Here is a 17,036-nt window from a genome sequence, read left to right on the forward strand (position 1 = left end):
TAGGTGCGCGTCCCGCCCCCTACTGATCATAGAGTTTGGCGAAACATTATAGAGAGGCTAATGCTTATGCATCTAAATTGTGGTTTCAGGTAGTGGGACTGTAGAGTCCCGCTAAGGGGCGCCAGAGGCGTCGGGATCGCTGGTGAGTCACAGTACGCCGCTCCTCGACCAGCTTCTACTTCAGACACTTAAACTTCCAAGACAGCTTCCTTTTACGGTAATATCAGCGGATGCACAATTGTCGGTCACTCAAGCTCTGTGACGATGTATATACTGATTTTGAAAGATATGTGAGCTTCTATTACTCTTGCTTCCCACCTTCTGCCCTGGAGTGCCCTTCTTTTCTTTCTCAGGGCCAATATCCTGCTGATCCTCAAGATGGAGCTCAATTCTAATCTTCCCTGAAACCTTCCCCAACTGTCCTGACTCGTTGTTGATCTCTTTCCTGGACTGTACAGTTAGCATTTACTATTCTGTAGCCCGTTCCCTAGTTCTCTCAGGACAATGGCTTAAATATGGTGCTACGATACATAGCGGTGCTGAAGAAATACTTCATAAACTAGAAAGTGCACAGCTTGACCCTTGCCGTTTAATATCTCAGAATCTTGTTGGAATGAATGAGAGCTCACATGCATGATAAGATTCTTACAAAAAAATCTTGTGAGCAATGAACATGTCCAGTGTGTTAAGAATATATAGATTTTCTTTTTAATTGAACGGTTTGAAAGATGTAAGGAGTTTCTTGTTTAGTGGAACTGGGTAACAATCACTGGAGTTGTGTATGATTCTTGGCTCTGCCACTCATTGGCCGTGTGACCTTGGTCAAGTACCTAACTTTTCTGTTTGAAGGAAATATTATGATGTAGGTAAAGTACCTAGCACATAGTACATAGAATAGGTGTTATCACCAAATGGCAGGATGTTTAGTAGTTGGAACACAGTTGTAGGGAAGAATTTCAATAAGCATTTTGAAGGAGGGGAAGGGATAGGATTGGTTATATGAATTAAGGTGTCAACTGATATTGATGTGTTATATTTCTTCAAACATTTTCAGGGCAATATCTCATTTGATATTTATAACAACTGACAAGAAGTCTCTCCCTGACCACACTCTAGATGGGTTCTTCTGAACCCTCTTCTTGACTAGGCCTGTCACCCTTGGCCTACAAAGGCCTCAACAAACATAGTTTCTAACAGCTCAAGGCCATATCCCTAGGATAACCCTAGCCCTCTTCAAAGTGCTGCCTCAGAAAACACAAGGTTGTCAAAAATTTTGACTGTCTGACCCTGTCTCCCAGCTTCTGTGGAAAGAGGAAGGTTACTCTAATTTCTACAAGTCGGTTGGCAAACCCTGGCGGGTTTCACAGGGATCATCCCCCTTTCTAGCTTTTTGTAACTTATCACTGCCCTGACTCTACTGAGACCCCCTCATTCTCTTGCCTATTCCCTTATTTTCCCTTTGAAAGGCCTAGTCACCTCTGTATAAGGAAGGTAAGTAAAATTTGCACTGGACACTTTCCCTATTGTAATAGTATTACTGATTAAAATCTATCCTTACTTCTTTAGTGCCCAGTTGTACCCTAAGAACCACATCTCTGCTGTGCCATCATGCTCAGTAAAATGGCTGGGTGGTTTGTGTCATGAGAGAAACCAGGTTGTTTTCTCATCTAGGTCTCTGAGTCTAAGTCAAAATAGTCCTGCTCCTAAGCATTTTCAGGAGAGCAACATTACGTACCTGGGGCCACCTGTACCTGAAAGTGCCACTGGGTTCCTGACACCTATAAGCCAAGGGTTCTCTGCTTCCACCTTTTGGAGATTGGGGGGCTACTGGAAGTAATGGAGAATAGAAAGAAAAGCTCTGCCGATCCTGAGGGGGTGACTAGGTATATGGCAAGCTCTTTCTCATCTCAGGGCCTCCAGCTGCTACACTCTCCTTTGCTCTGCACACTGGCTCCTTTTCATCTTTTAAGTCACACCTTAAAAGTCACTTCCTCAGAAAGGCCTCGTCTGAACAATCTATCTAACATAGCACCTTGGAATTTTAGAATGGATGGATCAGTCTGGCAACACCTGCTGATTAATCGTAACATCACAGAAAGACAACCAGACATTAATTACATGCCTCCTGAGGTAGTATGATAGCAAGTACGTAGAGCCACCTGTGAAGTATTTTTGTCAAAAAATTGAACCTGAGTGTGATCAAGCTACTAGATCTCAGTACTAGTTTATGGAAGTTACAAAAAAAAAAAATTGGAAGGTAGAGGTACATGTTCAATGAAAACTAAGGTCACAATCAGCAAAATCTAGACTGGAGAATTCTACTAGCTAAAGACTTTATTTCCTCAACAAATAATGATAACAAAGAAACTTTTATTGTACAATGTTTTCTATCCAATTTGGATCCAATTTGCATAAATAATCATAAAAACTCATTTTGATGACTAGCACTTCCAATATTAACTGGATATTTGATGGTATTTAGCAAATTAAGGAATGATATGTAGGTTTTATTAAAAGTATTTATATTTTGAAGACATCGAAAGTATTTCTGAGTGAAACTGTATGATATTTGTGGTAGGAGGTTGGGTGGGAGAGAGTAGGGACGTATCGATGAGTATAAGTTTCTTACTCTGTACCTAGCAAATAGCCTGGGCACTTAGATTTCATTTAATTTTTTTAATGAATAAATAAATGACCTAGACCTGCATCCTGGTCTCATCTCAGTAGTAGCCTAATGACCTCAGGCATGCAGGTTTCCTTGCAGATTCCTCCTCTGTGAATTAAAGGTTCTACATGCTGATCTTGACTTTTTTTCTAGCGCCCACTTTCTGATTCTAAATGTAATATCCGCTGTAGCTATGTGAGCGATTGCAGAAGCTCTTTAGTCCTGGAAAGTCTGAAGAACAGAATGCCACCGAAACATCACCATATCATTTCATGGCAGTGGTATTTATTTACTGGTGCCCCAATATGTCTTTGATCAGACGCCTAAGCAGCCTTACTCCTGCTATAATGCACAAACGTTGCAGAGGCTTTAAACCCTGCAACACCTCTATAAAGCTACATGTTACCTCTCCTGCTTGCTTGCGGAGGCCTCATTATTTCTGTAGAAAATATGCCTGTCTTCCTACATTATCCAGTTATTTCTAGTTCTCATCTCTTGAATTCACAGCCTTTAGAACTTGGCTAAAAGAGGAATAGAAAATACATTATTCATAATCTATGAGATTTATAGGAGGAGTAGCTAGACTTGTTAATATTCTGTTCAGGTACCACTGTGTTCTAGAAGCCTTTCCTGGTCTCTTTCTTTCCTCTTCCTTCCTTCCTGCTCCATACTATATTGGGTGTCTTTTCTTATCTTTCTGTACCCTGTGTACCTGTCTATCATTCCATGTCCCACATTGTTTTCCTAAGTTGCCATTTATGTGCCTGGCTCTCTAACTGGGTTAAGTGCCTTGCTGGCAGGGACTGTTCTTAATTGTGTTTGTTTCTAGCACAGTGTGTGCACATCTTAAGGACTCAGTTTGTTGAATGAATAAATGAATGAATGTAATCAAATCATGAGTTTGAAGAAATAATATCATCAAGATCTATCCTTTATATCATAACATTTATCCAAATATAATGTACTAATACAGTAGTTGAACCTTTTATTTATTTGAACGATTTACTTGTTTTTTAGCCAGTTTGAGCTGAAATGCCTCTAAATTTAATTGCCAACATGCTCAGACAGAGTGGTTAGAGCAATTATAGCTGTGGGAACTCCCCTGCTTCTCTCTTCAAAGCATGCAAATCACAGGAGACTGTTGCTATCTACCTGTTGATGACTATAATCTTCTAGAATGTCTTAGTAACCATTTGTGAAATTGTTCAATTTCGCTGCAAATAATTTATCCCTTTTTAAGCTCATTGTCTTCTCTTCCACTCTTCCATTTTATTTATTTATTTATTAAAAATTTTTTAAGTTTATTTATTTATTTTTGAGAGAGAGAGAGACAGAGAGAAAGAGAGAGAGACAGAGAGAAAGAGAGAGGGAGAACGAGTGGGTGAGGGGCAGAGAGAGAGAGGATCCCAAGCAGGCTGTGCACCAATAGTCACAGTGCAGGGCAACACAGGGTTCGATCCCATGAACCGAACCATGAAATTATGACATGAGCCAAAATCAAGAGTTGGATCCTTTACCAACTGAGCCACCCAGGTGCCCCAAGCTTTGCTTTTCTTTTTCAAGATTGCTTTGGCTACTCGAGGTCTTTTGTGGTTCCATACACATTTCAGGATTATTTGCTCTAGTTCGGTGAAAAATGTTGTTGGTATTTTGATAGGGATTGCATTAAATGTGTAGATTGCTTTGGGTAATATAGACATTTTAACAGCCTTTCAATCCATGAGTATGGAAAGTCTTTCCATTTCTTTGTGTCATCTTCAATTTCTTTCCTCAGTGTTTTATAGTTCTCAGAGTATAGGTCTTATACCTCTTTGATTAGGTTTATTCCTAGGTATCTTCTTTTTAGCGCAATTGTAAATTGGATTGTTTTCTTAGTTTCTCTTTCCACTGCTTCATTATTCAGTGTATAGAAATACAACAGAAGATTTCTGTACATTGATTTTTGTATCTTGTGACTACTGAATTTGTTCATCAGTTCTAGCAGTTTTTTGGTGGTTTCTATATATAGTATCTATATTCTATATATAGGTTTTTTAGGGGTTTCTATATATAGTATCACGTCATCTGCAAGTAGTGGAAGTTTTGCTTTGTTACTGATTTGGATGCCTTTTGTTTCTTTTTGTTTTCTGATTGCTGTGGCTAGGACTTCCAGTACTCTGTTGAGTAGAAGTGGTGAGAGTGGAACCCTTATCTTGTTCCTGACCTTAGAGGAAAAGCTCTCCGTTTTTCCCCACTGAGAATGATGTTAGCTGTGGGTTTTTCATATACAGTCTTTATTATGTTGAGGTATATTACCTCTAAACCTAGTCATTGAGGTTTTTACCACGAATGGATGTTGTATGTTGTCAAATGCTTTTTCTATGTCTGTGTAATGATCATATGGTTCTTTTCCTTTCTCTTATTGATGTGACGTATCACGTTGATGATTTTTGAATATTGAACCACCCTTGCAACCCAGGAATAAATTCCACTTGATTGTGGTGAATGATTTTTTTAATGTATTGTTGGATTTGCTTTGCTAGTATTTTGTTGAAGATTTTTGCATCTATATGTGTCCATCAGAGATATTGGCCTTTAGTTCTTTTATTTATTTATTTATTTTTTGTAGTGTCTTTATTTGGTTTTGGTATCAGGGTAATGCTGACCTCATAGAATGAATTTGTAAGTTTTCCTTCCTTTTTTATTTTTTGGAATAGTTTGAGAAGAATAGGTATTAACTTTTCTTTGAATGTTTGTTAGAATTCACCTGTGAAGCAATCTGGCTCTGGACTTTTGTTAGGAGGTTTTTTTGTTTGTTTGTTTGTTTGTTTGTTTGTTTTTTAACATTTATTTATTTATCTTTGAGAGACAGAAGGAGACAGAGCATGAGCAGAGCATGGGCAGAGAGAGAGGGAGACAGAATCTGAAGCAGCTCCCAGGAGCCTGATGTGGGCTCAAACCCATGAACCATGAGATCATCATGACCTGAGCCAAAGTTGGATGCTTAACCAACTGAGTCACCCAGGCCACCCCAGGAGCTTTTTGATTACTGATTCAATTTTTTTGCTGGTTCAAATTTTTTATTTCTTACTGTTTCCGTTTTGGTAGGTTATATGTTTCTAGAAACTTATACATTTCTTACAGGTTGTTCAATTTGTTGGCATATAGTTTTTCTCTTATATTCTTTTATAATTATTTGTATTTCTATATTTTTGTATTTATCCTCTGTCATTAGTGACTTTATCTATTTGAGTCCTTTCTCTTTTTTCTTGACAAGTCTGGCTAGAAGTTTATCAAATTTATTGATTGTTTTTGAAGAACCAGCTTCTGGTTTCATTGATCTATTCTGTTTTTGTTTTTTGTTTTGTTTTGTTTTGTTTTTAGTTTCTATACCATTTATTTGTGATCTAATCTTTCTGCTGTTTTAGGTTTTGTTGGTTGTTCTTTTGGTAGCTCCTTTAGGTGTAAGGTTAGGTTGTTTATTTGAGATTTTTCTTGCTTCTCGAGGTAGGCCTGTATTGCTGTAAACTTCCCTCTTAGAACCACCTTTGCTGCATTCCAAATGTTTTGGACCATTGTGTTTTCACTTTCAGTTGTTTCCATGTTTCCCTGTTGACCCATTCATTGTTTAGCAGCATTTATTTAACTTTCATGTATTTATGGTCTTTCCATATTTTTTTCTTATGGTTGACTTCTAGTTTCATACATTGTGGTATGACCTTTATCTTCTTGAATATGTTGAGGCTTGTTTTGTGGCCTAATATGTGATATATTCTTGAGAATGTTCCATGTGCACTTGAAAATAATGTGTATTCTGCTCTTTGGGAATGGAATGTTCTCAGTATATCTGTTAAGTCCATCTAATCCAGTGGGTCATTCAAAGGCATTGTTTCCTTGTTGATTCTCTGTTTAGATGATATGTCCATTGATGTAAGTGGAGTGTTAAAGTCCCCTAATATTGTTGTATTATTATTGATTAGTTCCTTTATGTTTGTTACTGACTGTTTTATGTATTTGGATGCTTTTATGTTGGGTGCAAAAATATTTATGATTGTTATATTTTCCTGTTGGATTGCCCCCCCCCTTTTTAACAACTATTTTCCTTTTAATAAAGTAAATGTAATGACACTGAAGAATAGGAAGGTGACAAACACATTATTATATATTTTTCTTTTGACCAGCCTCTTCTTTTGCTGCACCCGGGTCAACAATCATGCAGAAACACGTTTTTCATATTCCTGTTTGTTCTCCTGGTACAGGTGAGCAGCCTAGTTGTTTGGTGGACTATTGGGATTGGGTTCATCCAATAGCGACTGTATGGATGTTAAACTAGAAGACATGTCATAGGTTGGACTCCAATGGTTCTGAAGTATATCCAGACATATACTATCATCTGCATAGACATTTGGATGGAATATCTCAGAGGCAAAACTAACTAGTGGCTTATTTGGATATTATTATATTGTCCTTTTTGTCTCTTTGTTTTATTTATTTATTTTAATTTTTAATTTAATTTTTTAAAAATTTACATCCAAATTAGTTAGCATATAGTGCAACAGTGATTTCAGGAGTAGATTTCTTAGTGCCCTTTACCCATTTAGCCCATACCCACTCCCACACTCCCTCCAATAACCCTCTGTTTGGTCTCCATATTTATGAATCTCTTATGTTTTGTCCCCCTCCCTGTTTTTATATTCTTTTTGTTTCCCTTCCTTTATGCTCATCTGTTTTGTCTCTTAAAGTCCTCATATGAGTGAAGTCATATGATTTTTGTCTTTCTCTGACTAATTTCACTTAGCATAATACCCTCTAGTTCCATGCACGTAGTTGCAAATGGTAAGATTTCATTCTTTTTGATTGCCGAGTAATACTCCATTGTGTGTGTGTGTGTATGTGTATGTGTATGTATGTGTGTATATATATATATACACACATACATACACATACACACCACATCTTCTTTATCCATTCATTCACCGATGGACATTTGGGCTCTTTCCATACTTTGGCTATTGTTGATAGTGCTGCTATACACATTAGGGTGCATGTGTCCCTTCGAAACAGCACACCTGTATCCCTTGGATAAATACCTAGTAGTGCAATTGCTGGGTCATAGGGTAGTTCTATTTTCAGAGTTTTGAGGAACCTCCATACTGTTTTCCAGAGTGGCTGCACCAGATTGCATTCCCATTGTCTTTTTGTTTTAAGGTCTGTTTTGTCCAATATAAGTATTGTTTTTCCAGCTTTCTTTTGACATCTATTTGCATGATTGATGTTTCTCCATCCCCACACTTTGAATCTGCAGGTGTCCTTAGGTCTAAAATAAGTCTCTTGTAGGCAGCACATAGATGGATCTTTTTTGTTTGTTTGTTTTTATTCATTCTGTCACCCTATGCCTTTTGATTGGAGTGTTTAGTTCATTTATATTCAAAGTAATTATTGATAGATACCTATTTATTGCTGCTCTATTACTTGTTTTGTGATTGTGTCTGAAGATTTTCTCTGGTCCTTTCTTGTCTTTCTCTTTCATGGTTTGCTGGTTTTCTTTAGTGATATATTTGGGTTTCTTTCTCTTATTCTTTACACATTGATTAGTGGTTTCTGATTTGTGGTTACCATTAGGTTTGTATATAGCATCTTCTGCAAATAGCAGTCTATATTATAAGTTATAGTCATTTTAGTTTGAACTCACTCCTTACTCCTCTCCTTCCCATGTTTGAGATATATATTGTCATATTTTATATCCTTTTATTTTGTGAGTTCCTTGACTGATTTTTACAGAAATATTCATTTTTTCCAATTTTATGTTTCCTATCTTGATACTGTTACTTGGGTCTTTCCACTCAAAGCATCCCCTTTCATATTTCTTACAGGGCTGGTTTAGTGGTCATGAACTCCTTTAGTTTTTGTTCATCTAGGAAACTGTATTTTCCCTTCCATTCTGAATGGATAAACCTTGCTGGATAGAGTATTCTTGGCTGCAGATTTTTCCCATTCAGTACTTTGAATATATTATGCCACTCCCTTCTGGGTTAGAATGTTTTTGCTGAAAAACCTGCTAATAACCTTATGGGGTTTACCTTCCTGTGTTACTGTTCTCTTTTCTCTTGCTGCTTTTCAATTTTTTTCTTTATCACTATATTTTGCCAACTTAATTACAATATGTCTTGGTGAGGATCTTCTTTTGTTGATTTGGTTGGGTGTTCTCTGTGCCTCTTAAATCTGGATATCTGTTTTCTTCCCCAGATTAGGGAAGTTTTCAGCTATTATTTTTTGAAGTATATTTTCTACCCTGTTTTCTCTCTTCTTCTGGGACTCCTAAAATACCAGTGTTATTACATTTGATAGCATCACTGAGTTCCCTATGTCTATTCTCATTTTGCATATTTTTTCTCTCCTTCATTCAGTTTGATTACTTTCCATTACTCTGTCTTCTAGATCATTAATTCGTTCCTCTGTTTCTTCCATCCTGCTGTTCATTACATCAAGTGTTTCGAAACTTGTTTATTGTACTCTTCGTCTCTGGTTGGTTCTTTTTTATTTCTGGGTTACGGGTCTTACTGTTGTCTTCCACTCTTTTCTCAAGTCCAGTGAGTATCCTTATGATCATTGCTTTAAGTATTCCATCAGGCATTTTACTTATATCTGTTTCACTTAGATCTCTGGCTGTGGCTTTGTCCTGTTTTTTCAGTTGGGACTAATTTCTCTGTCTTCTCATTTTGTCTAAGTCTCTGTGCTTACTTTTATATGTTAGGATAATCAGCTACATCTCCTGTTCTTGAGGATAATTGTATTATGAAGAAGAGGACCTGTAGTGCCCTGCTGTGTAGTGACCCCTGTTTCCCAGGGCCGGGTGCTTCAGGAAGTGTCTCCAATATGTGCTGCATGTGCTGTGCTATTGTGTCTTGGCCACTTTATCCTTCAGGTCAGTCATCTGCAGAGGCTCTCTTTTTTAAAAAAATGTTTTTTCTTAATGTTTATTCATTTTTGAGAGAGAGTGGTGGGGGGAAGGACAGAGAACTAGGGAGACACAGAACTTGAAGCAGGCTCCAGGCTCTGAGCTGTCAGCACAGAGCTGGACGTGTGGCTCAAATTCATGAACCATGAGATCACGACCTGAGCCAAAGACGCTCAACTGACTGATTCACCCAGGTGCCCCTGCAGAGGTTCTCTTTGCTCTCGTGGGCAGTGTTTGGTTCCTGGCCTGAATGTGATGGGTTTTAACTAGGTGTGCTCTAGTCTGCTTGTAAGATGAGACGTGTCACCACTGCCACCAGAACTGAGGCCCTGCAGAACTTCTGCATTAGGAAATGTGTTGTGGCGGGGATTTGGGCGGGTCTTTGGAGGAAGGAACCTGCTGCACTGGGACTCAGGCAAGCCTAACTGGGATGGGCAGTTTCACCGGAGTGTAGGGAGGTGGGACTTGGTGTAGGCAAGGCGTCTTCTCTACGCTAGTTCCTGCAAGTGGCCCTGTGCTTATGCTGAGAGGTAGGGGAGGGAAATGGTGGCTGCCAGTTCCTTCGTTCCTGGAGGGGGCCTCTCTGTAAATGCTACCTCTCTGGGACTTGCTCTGAGCTGAGCAAATAACCTACCCACTGTATGCCCCAGGTGCTCTTCAGATTGCTGTTTCCATGCTGTGTGTCCATAGGCTCTTTGTCCTGCCTTCTTCTCCAAGAGCAGTCCCAATGCGCTATGGGCTCTATCTGAGCTTTAAAGCTCCAGGCATTAAGCATTGCTGGTTGTAAGAACTCATGAAATTTGGCCCTTCTCACTTTCCAAGCCAATTGCTATGAGGATTTGTTTCCCCTGTGCACTCCTCTGTGTGCTATTCCATCTCTTGCCCTTCTACACAACCATGTTTCCCTCCCCATTGTGGTAGCCATGATGTTTGTCTCCCAAACTGTATCTCTATGCTTCCTACCTTCTTTTTCCTTTTAATTTTTTGTTTTTATTTTATTTTTGAGAGAGAGACAGAGTATGAACAGGGGAGGGGCAGAGAGAGAGGGAGACACAGAATCCAAAGCAGGTTGCAGGCTCTGAGCTGTTGGCACAGAGCCTGACATGGGGCTCGAACTCACAGACCACAAGATACGACCTAAGCTGAAGTCGGATGCTCAGCCGACTGAGCCACCCAGGCATCCCCCTATGTTCTTTGATGTAGCCTCTTCTCTACTTTTAGTTGTAGAGCTTGTTCTGCCAGTCTTCAGGCCAATTTCTGGGGTATTTAAGATGATTTGATAATTATCTAGTTGCATTTGTAGAATGAGGTGAACCTAGGGTCCTCTTACTCTGCTGCCATCTTTTCCTCCCTTTTAAATAGCTCTATATTTTCAGTCAGCATGTAAGTAACTTGGGAGTCATCACTGTATCCTAACAACACGTAAAAAGCTGAACAAACTAAAACTCAACAACTCTTCTTAGATCCATCAGAGAATTGAGACCAAAGGACAAACTACTACAACAAAGTTTGGAGAAATGGACAGATAGAAAAACAGAATCACAACATAGTGGAGCAGAGACCTACAAGCAAAAATTTCCTTGGGAACCACTACCAGAGTAGGACATTTGACTGAAGTTGTTGTTCTCTTCTGTTGTTTTCTGAAGCACTTCTTTCTCATGTTTTACCCTCTCAGCAAGCTGCTTCAAGACTTGAGCTTCATGGGACTTGCATCTTTCTTCTACACCTTCTCATTTCTTTTGAATTCCTTCCAGGGAAAGATTATTCTTTGGAAGGAAAAGAGGACATTTTGAGATTATTCTTTTGATCAGTTCCTGGCCTGAGGCACACGTCTCCAGTATTTAACCTGGATATCAGAAGAAGTTATGGTGAACAGAGAATAAGAGAATGGTAGTATATTCTACACAGTCCACTGACAAAGAAAATCTCTGCTTTGTCGATGTTTATCATGGTGGAAAACAAAATGGTCAAGCTAATATTCATCAATAATGCTGAACTCCTGTTGTTCCTGGGATTTAAGCTCCTGTCCAACAGTGGGCAAAATTAATTTTACAAACCTCTAGACTTTAGATTGTAATTTTTGTTGCCTTATATCATGAACAATTATACATCCTTTTCTGAATTTTTTAGGGTCATGATTCTTGTAGACCCTGAGAACTGCTGGAAATTACACAGACTGAAATTTTGCTGCAAAGCTTGAACTTTGCTGGAAATTCACAACAGCTGGAAATTAAAGTTAGAGGTAGTGGAATGGTCTAATCCCAGCAAAGCATTAGATGCAGTACCAAGCCCAGGATAGGTATGATCCTGCTCTAGGCTGGGAAAGTTGGGTAGAGTCCCTACCCCCAGTCAGAGTATGCCTTGTGTTCTGGGTCCACCCCTTCCTTCCTGATTTTACTGGATCTCCCCAAACTGTCAACACCCTAGAACCAGCCACAGTTTAGAGACAGTATTTTCCCAGAACCTATTCTATTGGGGTTTTATTAGCATTGAACTGACTTGGGGGAGGAAAATACCCAACTTGCACTTCCTCTAGCCCTCCTATCCCTCTGAAGGCTGGGAAGGGGGCTACTGAGAAGCACTTGTGAAGTTTATAATCCAGAGGCACAGATTCACTATAAAACTGAGGCCTAATCATAGGTCTATGGAACAGTTTCCTCTCCCCCCCACACCTTATCACCACATTACTAAGGCCTATTTACCACATGTTATTTCACCTAGTACATCATGTCTTGCTTTCAACAAAATATTACAAGGCATGCTAAAAGGCAACCTAACAAAACCCAAAACAAAAACACAGGTTAAAGAGACAGAGCAAGTATCAGAATCAGAGTCAGATATGGCAGGGATTGGAATTATCAGACCATCAATTTAAAATAACTAAGAATTCTAGTAGAAAAAAAAAAACAGACAACATGCAAAAACAGGTCAGTAATATAAGCAGAAAGATGGAAATTATAAGAAATAATAAAAAAGAAATGTTAGAGACCAAAAACACTTAACATAAATGAAGAATGGCTTTGATGAGCTCATTAGTATACTAGATATGGCTGAGGGAAGAATCCTTGAGTTTAAGGATATGTCAACAGAAACTTCCAAACAGAAAAGTAGAGAGAAAAGAAAAACAAACAAACAAACAAACAAAAAGGAACAGAATATTCAAACATTATGGGACAACTACAAAAAGTATAATATACGTACAATGGGATATAAGAAGAGGAAGAAAGTGAGAAAGTAATAGAAGAAATATTTGGAGTAATAATGACTGAGTTTCCCAAATCCAATGTCAGATACCAAACCACAGATCCAAGACTCTCAGAGGACACTAAGGATAAATGCCAAAGTAACACTACAGCTAGGCATATCATATTCAAACTGTAGAAAGACAAAGATGAAGAAAAGATCTTACCTATAGAGGAGCAAAGATAAAAATTACATCTGACTTCTTCTCATAAAGCATTTAAGGAAAAAGAGTGGAATAAAATATTGAACATATTGAGAGGAAAAGAACTATACCAACCTAGAATTTTATGATATTTATTTATTCTTGAGAGAGAGGGAGAGACAGAGAGTGAGTGCAGGAGGCGCAGAGAGGGGGAGACACAGAATCCAAAGCAGGCCCCAGGCTCCGAACTGTCAGCACAGAGCCAGATGCAGGGCTTGAACCCACAAACCACAAGATCACGACGTGAACCGAAGTAGGACGCTCAACCGACTGAGCCACTCAGATGCACCCCAACCTAGAATTTTATACCCAGAAAAATTATCCTTCAGAAGTGAAAGAGAATAAATCTTTCTCAGGCAAACAGGAACTGAGGGTATTTGTTGCCAGTAGACCTGCCTTGCAAGAAATGTTAAAAGAAGTTATTCAGAAAAGAGGAAAATGATACAGGTCAGAAACCCAGACTTACGTTAAAAAAAGGAATAGTATTAGAGAAGGAAGAAGTGAAGGTAAAATTAAAAATTTCATTTTTCTTATTCATTTTTAAAATTTTTTAAAGATTTTATTTTTAAGTACATCCAACATGGGACTTGAACTTACAACCCTGAGATCAAAAGTCACATGCTCCACTGACTGAGCCAGTCAGGTGCCCCTATTTTTCTTATTCTTAACTATCTAACAGGTAACAGTTTGTTCAAAACAGTAAATTCAGTGACTGCAGCTTATGTATAAGAGAAATGAATGACAGCAATGATACAAGGGAGAGGGTTAAGAAATTAGAAATACTCTGTTATTATAAGGTACTTTCACTACCTGTGAAGTAGTATAGTGTTATTTGAAAATGGATTTGGATTAGTTGTAAATGTATCTTGCAAATTGTAGGGTGACTGTGAAAAAAGCAAAAAAGAAGTATAATTGATATACTAAGAAAAGAAAGAAAGTGGAATAATATAAAAATAATTAAAACCACAGAAAAAAGTGGAAGACAAAAATAGAAACAAATAACAATGGCAATGAGTAGAATACAGTAACAAATATGGTAGGTATTAACTGTATCAATAAACATTGATAGTCTAAATACACTAAGTAAAAGCTAGAGACTGTCACAGTGGATTCAAATACAAGACCCAACTATTTGTTTGTCTACAAGAAACCAACTTTAAATATAAGGACACATACAGGCTAAAGAGAAAGGAATAAAGATATAACATGTTAATATTAATAAGAAAGAGCAGCAGTATTTCAGACAGACCAGACTTCAGAGCAAGAAAAATTATCAGGGATAAAAAGGAGCATTTCATGATGACAAAGGGATCAATTCTTGAAAATGACATAACAATCCATAATGTGTTTGCACCTAGCAACAGTGTCAACATATGTGAGGCAAAAACCAATAGAAATGCAAGAAGAAATAGAAAATCCACTATTATAGCTGAATACTTCAACAGCCCTCTACCAGTAATGGACAGATCCATTAGGCAGAAAATCAGTAAGGACATAGTTGAAGGCAACAACACTATCAATCAACTGGTAGCTATAATGAATAGATACTGACTATCCACCAACAGCAAAATATACATTCTTCCCAAGCTCACATGGAACATTCACCAACATAGACATGGCCTGGCCATAAAACACACCTTAACAACAAGAAAAACGTTCCTTGACAAATTTAAAAGAATAGAAATAATACAGTATCTCCTCTCGGACTCGATGGAATTAAAATAGGAATCTATAATGGAAAGCTATCTGGAAAATCCCCAGATACTTTTGAGATCAACAACACACTTCTAATTAACATATGAGTCAAAGAAAGGATCTCAAGAGAAATTTTAAAATATTTTTAACTAAATGAAAATGAAAAAAAACAACTTACCAAAGTTTGTGGGATGAAGCAAAAGCCATGCATGGAGAGAAATTTATAGCATGAAATGCATATATTAGAAAAGGAGAAAAATCTAAAATTAATTCTCTAGGATTTCATCTTAGGAAAGTAGAAAAAGAAGAGCAAATTCAATCCAAAGTAAGCACAAGAAAAAAAATAGAGCAGAAATAGGTGAATTTGAAAACAAGATATCAATCTAGAACATCAACAAAACCGAAAGCTGGTTCTTTGAAAAGATAAATGAAGAGATTTATTTTTATTAATCTCAAACCAAACTAAGAAAAAGAGAAGACACAAATTACTAATATCAGAAATAAGGAATACCATTATAGACCCCATGGATATTAAAAGGATATGAGTGACTTCTATGAAAAACCATATGTTCATAAATTGGGTAATTTAGATAAAATGGATCAATTCCTTCAAAGAAACAATCTACCAAAACACACACAAGAAGAAATAGACAATCTGAATAGGCCTATATCTGTTTAAAAGAATTTTTTTTAATTTATTTATTTATTTTGAGGGTAGAGGGGTAGAGAGAGAATCTCAAACAAGCTCCCCACTGTCAGCACAAAGCCTGACACAGAGCTTGATCTCACTGTGAGAGATGAACTGAGCTGAAATCAAAACTCAGGCGCTTAACTGACTGAGCCACCCAGGCACTCCAGGCCTAGATCTGTTTTAAAAATTGAATCAAAATTAACTTTCAAAAACATAAGACATCAGATCCAGATGGTTTCACTGGTGAATTCTACCAAACATTTAAGGAAAAATTTATACCAATTCTTTGCAATCTCTTGTGGAAGATAGAAGCAGAGAGAATACTTCCTGACTCATTCTATACGGCCAACATTAATATCAAAACCAGACAAAGACATTACAAGAAAGACAACTATAGACAATTATCTCACAAAAGATGCAGAAACCCCCAAGAAAATATTAGCAAATCTAATAAAAAACACATAAAAAGAATCATACACCACAGCCAAGTAGGATTTATCCCAAATATGCAAGGCTGGTTCAATATTTGAAAATTATTAAATGTAATCCACCATACCAACATACTAAACAAAAAAAAATCTTATGATTATATCAGATGATCCAGAAAATGATTTTGTGAGACTCAACACCTAGATAACCTTAGGGATGTGATAACTTTTTAGATATAACACCAATCCATGATAAAAAAAATAATAATAAGCTGGATATCATTCAAATAAAAACTGTTGATCTATGAAAGATAGTCAAGAAAATGAGACAATAGGCCACAGACTAGGAGAAAATATTTTTAAAGGACACCTCTGAAAAAGAACTGTTATCTATGGAAACCAATTTGACAATAAACTTCATATATTGAAAAAATTTTTAAAAAAGAAAAAAATTAAAAAAAAAGAACTGTTATCAATATATACAAAGAATTCTTAAAGCTCAACTATAGGAAAACAAATAATACAGTTAAAACATGGGTAATATATCTGGACAGACACCTCATCAAAGGAGATATATAGATGATTAAATAAATATATGAAAAGGTGTTCAATATCGTATGCTGTTAATGAATTTCACATTAAAGTAACAATGAGATTTCACTACACATCTGTTAGAATGGTGAACATCCAAAATACTAGTGACACAAAATGCTGGTGAGGATGTGGAGCCACAGGAACTGTTATTCATTGATGATGGGAATACAAAAATAGTACAGCCATTTTGGAAGGCGATTTGACAGTTTCACACAATACTCAACATTCTCTTACACAATCCTGCAGTTCTTGGCATTTATCCAAATGAGTTGAAAATGTATGTCCCTACAAACACCTGCACATAGTTATTTATAGCAGCTTTATTCATAATTGCCAAGGTTTAGAAGCAGCCAAAATGTCCTTCAGTAGGCGATTGGGTAAATAAACTGTGATACATCCAGACAATGGAATATTGTTCAGCAGTATAAAAAATGAGCTATCAAGCCATGAAAAGACATGGAGGAAAAAAATTTTTTAAGTAAGCTCTACATGGGCAACTGGGTGCTTGGTTTGTTGAGTGTCTGACTTCGGCTCAGGACATGAACTTACCATTTGTGAGTTCAAGCCCCATATCAGTTTCT

The 17,036-nt window shown here is 37.4% G+C and overlaps 1 long non-coding RNA gene across 1 annotated transcript; it reads left to right on the top strand.

Annotated features, from left to right (window-relative positions):
* Window positions 1-55: 55 nt before the first annotated feature.
* Window positions 56-13,194, top strand: LOC115511908. The gene is made up of 3 exons (XR_003968234.1): window positions 56-217; window positions 6,826-6,903; window positions 11,066-13,194. It is a non-coding gene; the product is annotated as an uncharacterized LOC115511908 (long non-coding RNA).
* Window positions 13,195-17,036: the final 3,842 nt, after the last annotated feature.

This window comes from Lynx canadensis, chromosome B1 (assembly GCF_007474595.2).
Source record: "Lynx canadensis isolate LIC74 chromosome B1, mLynCan4.pri.v2, whole genome shotgun sequence".
Lineage (NCBI taxonomy): Eukaryota > Metazoa > Chordata > Mammalia > Carnivora > Felidae > Lynx > Lynx canadensis.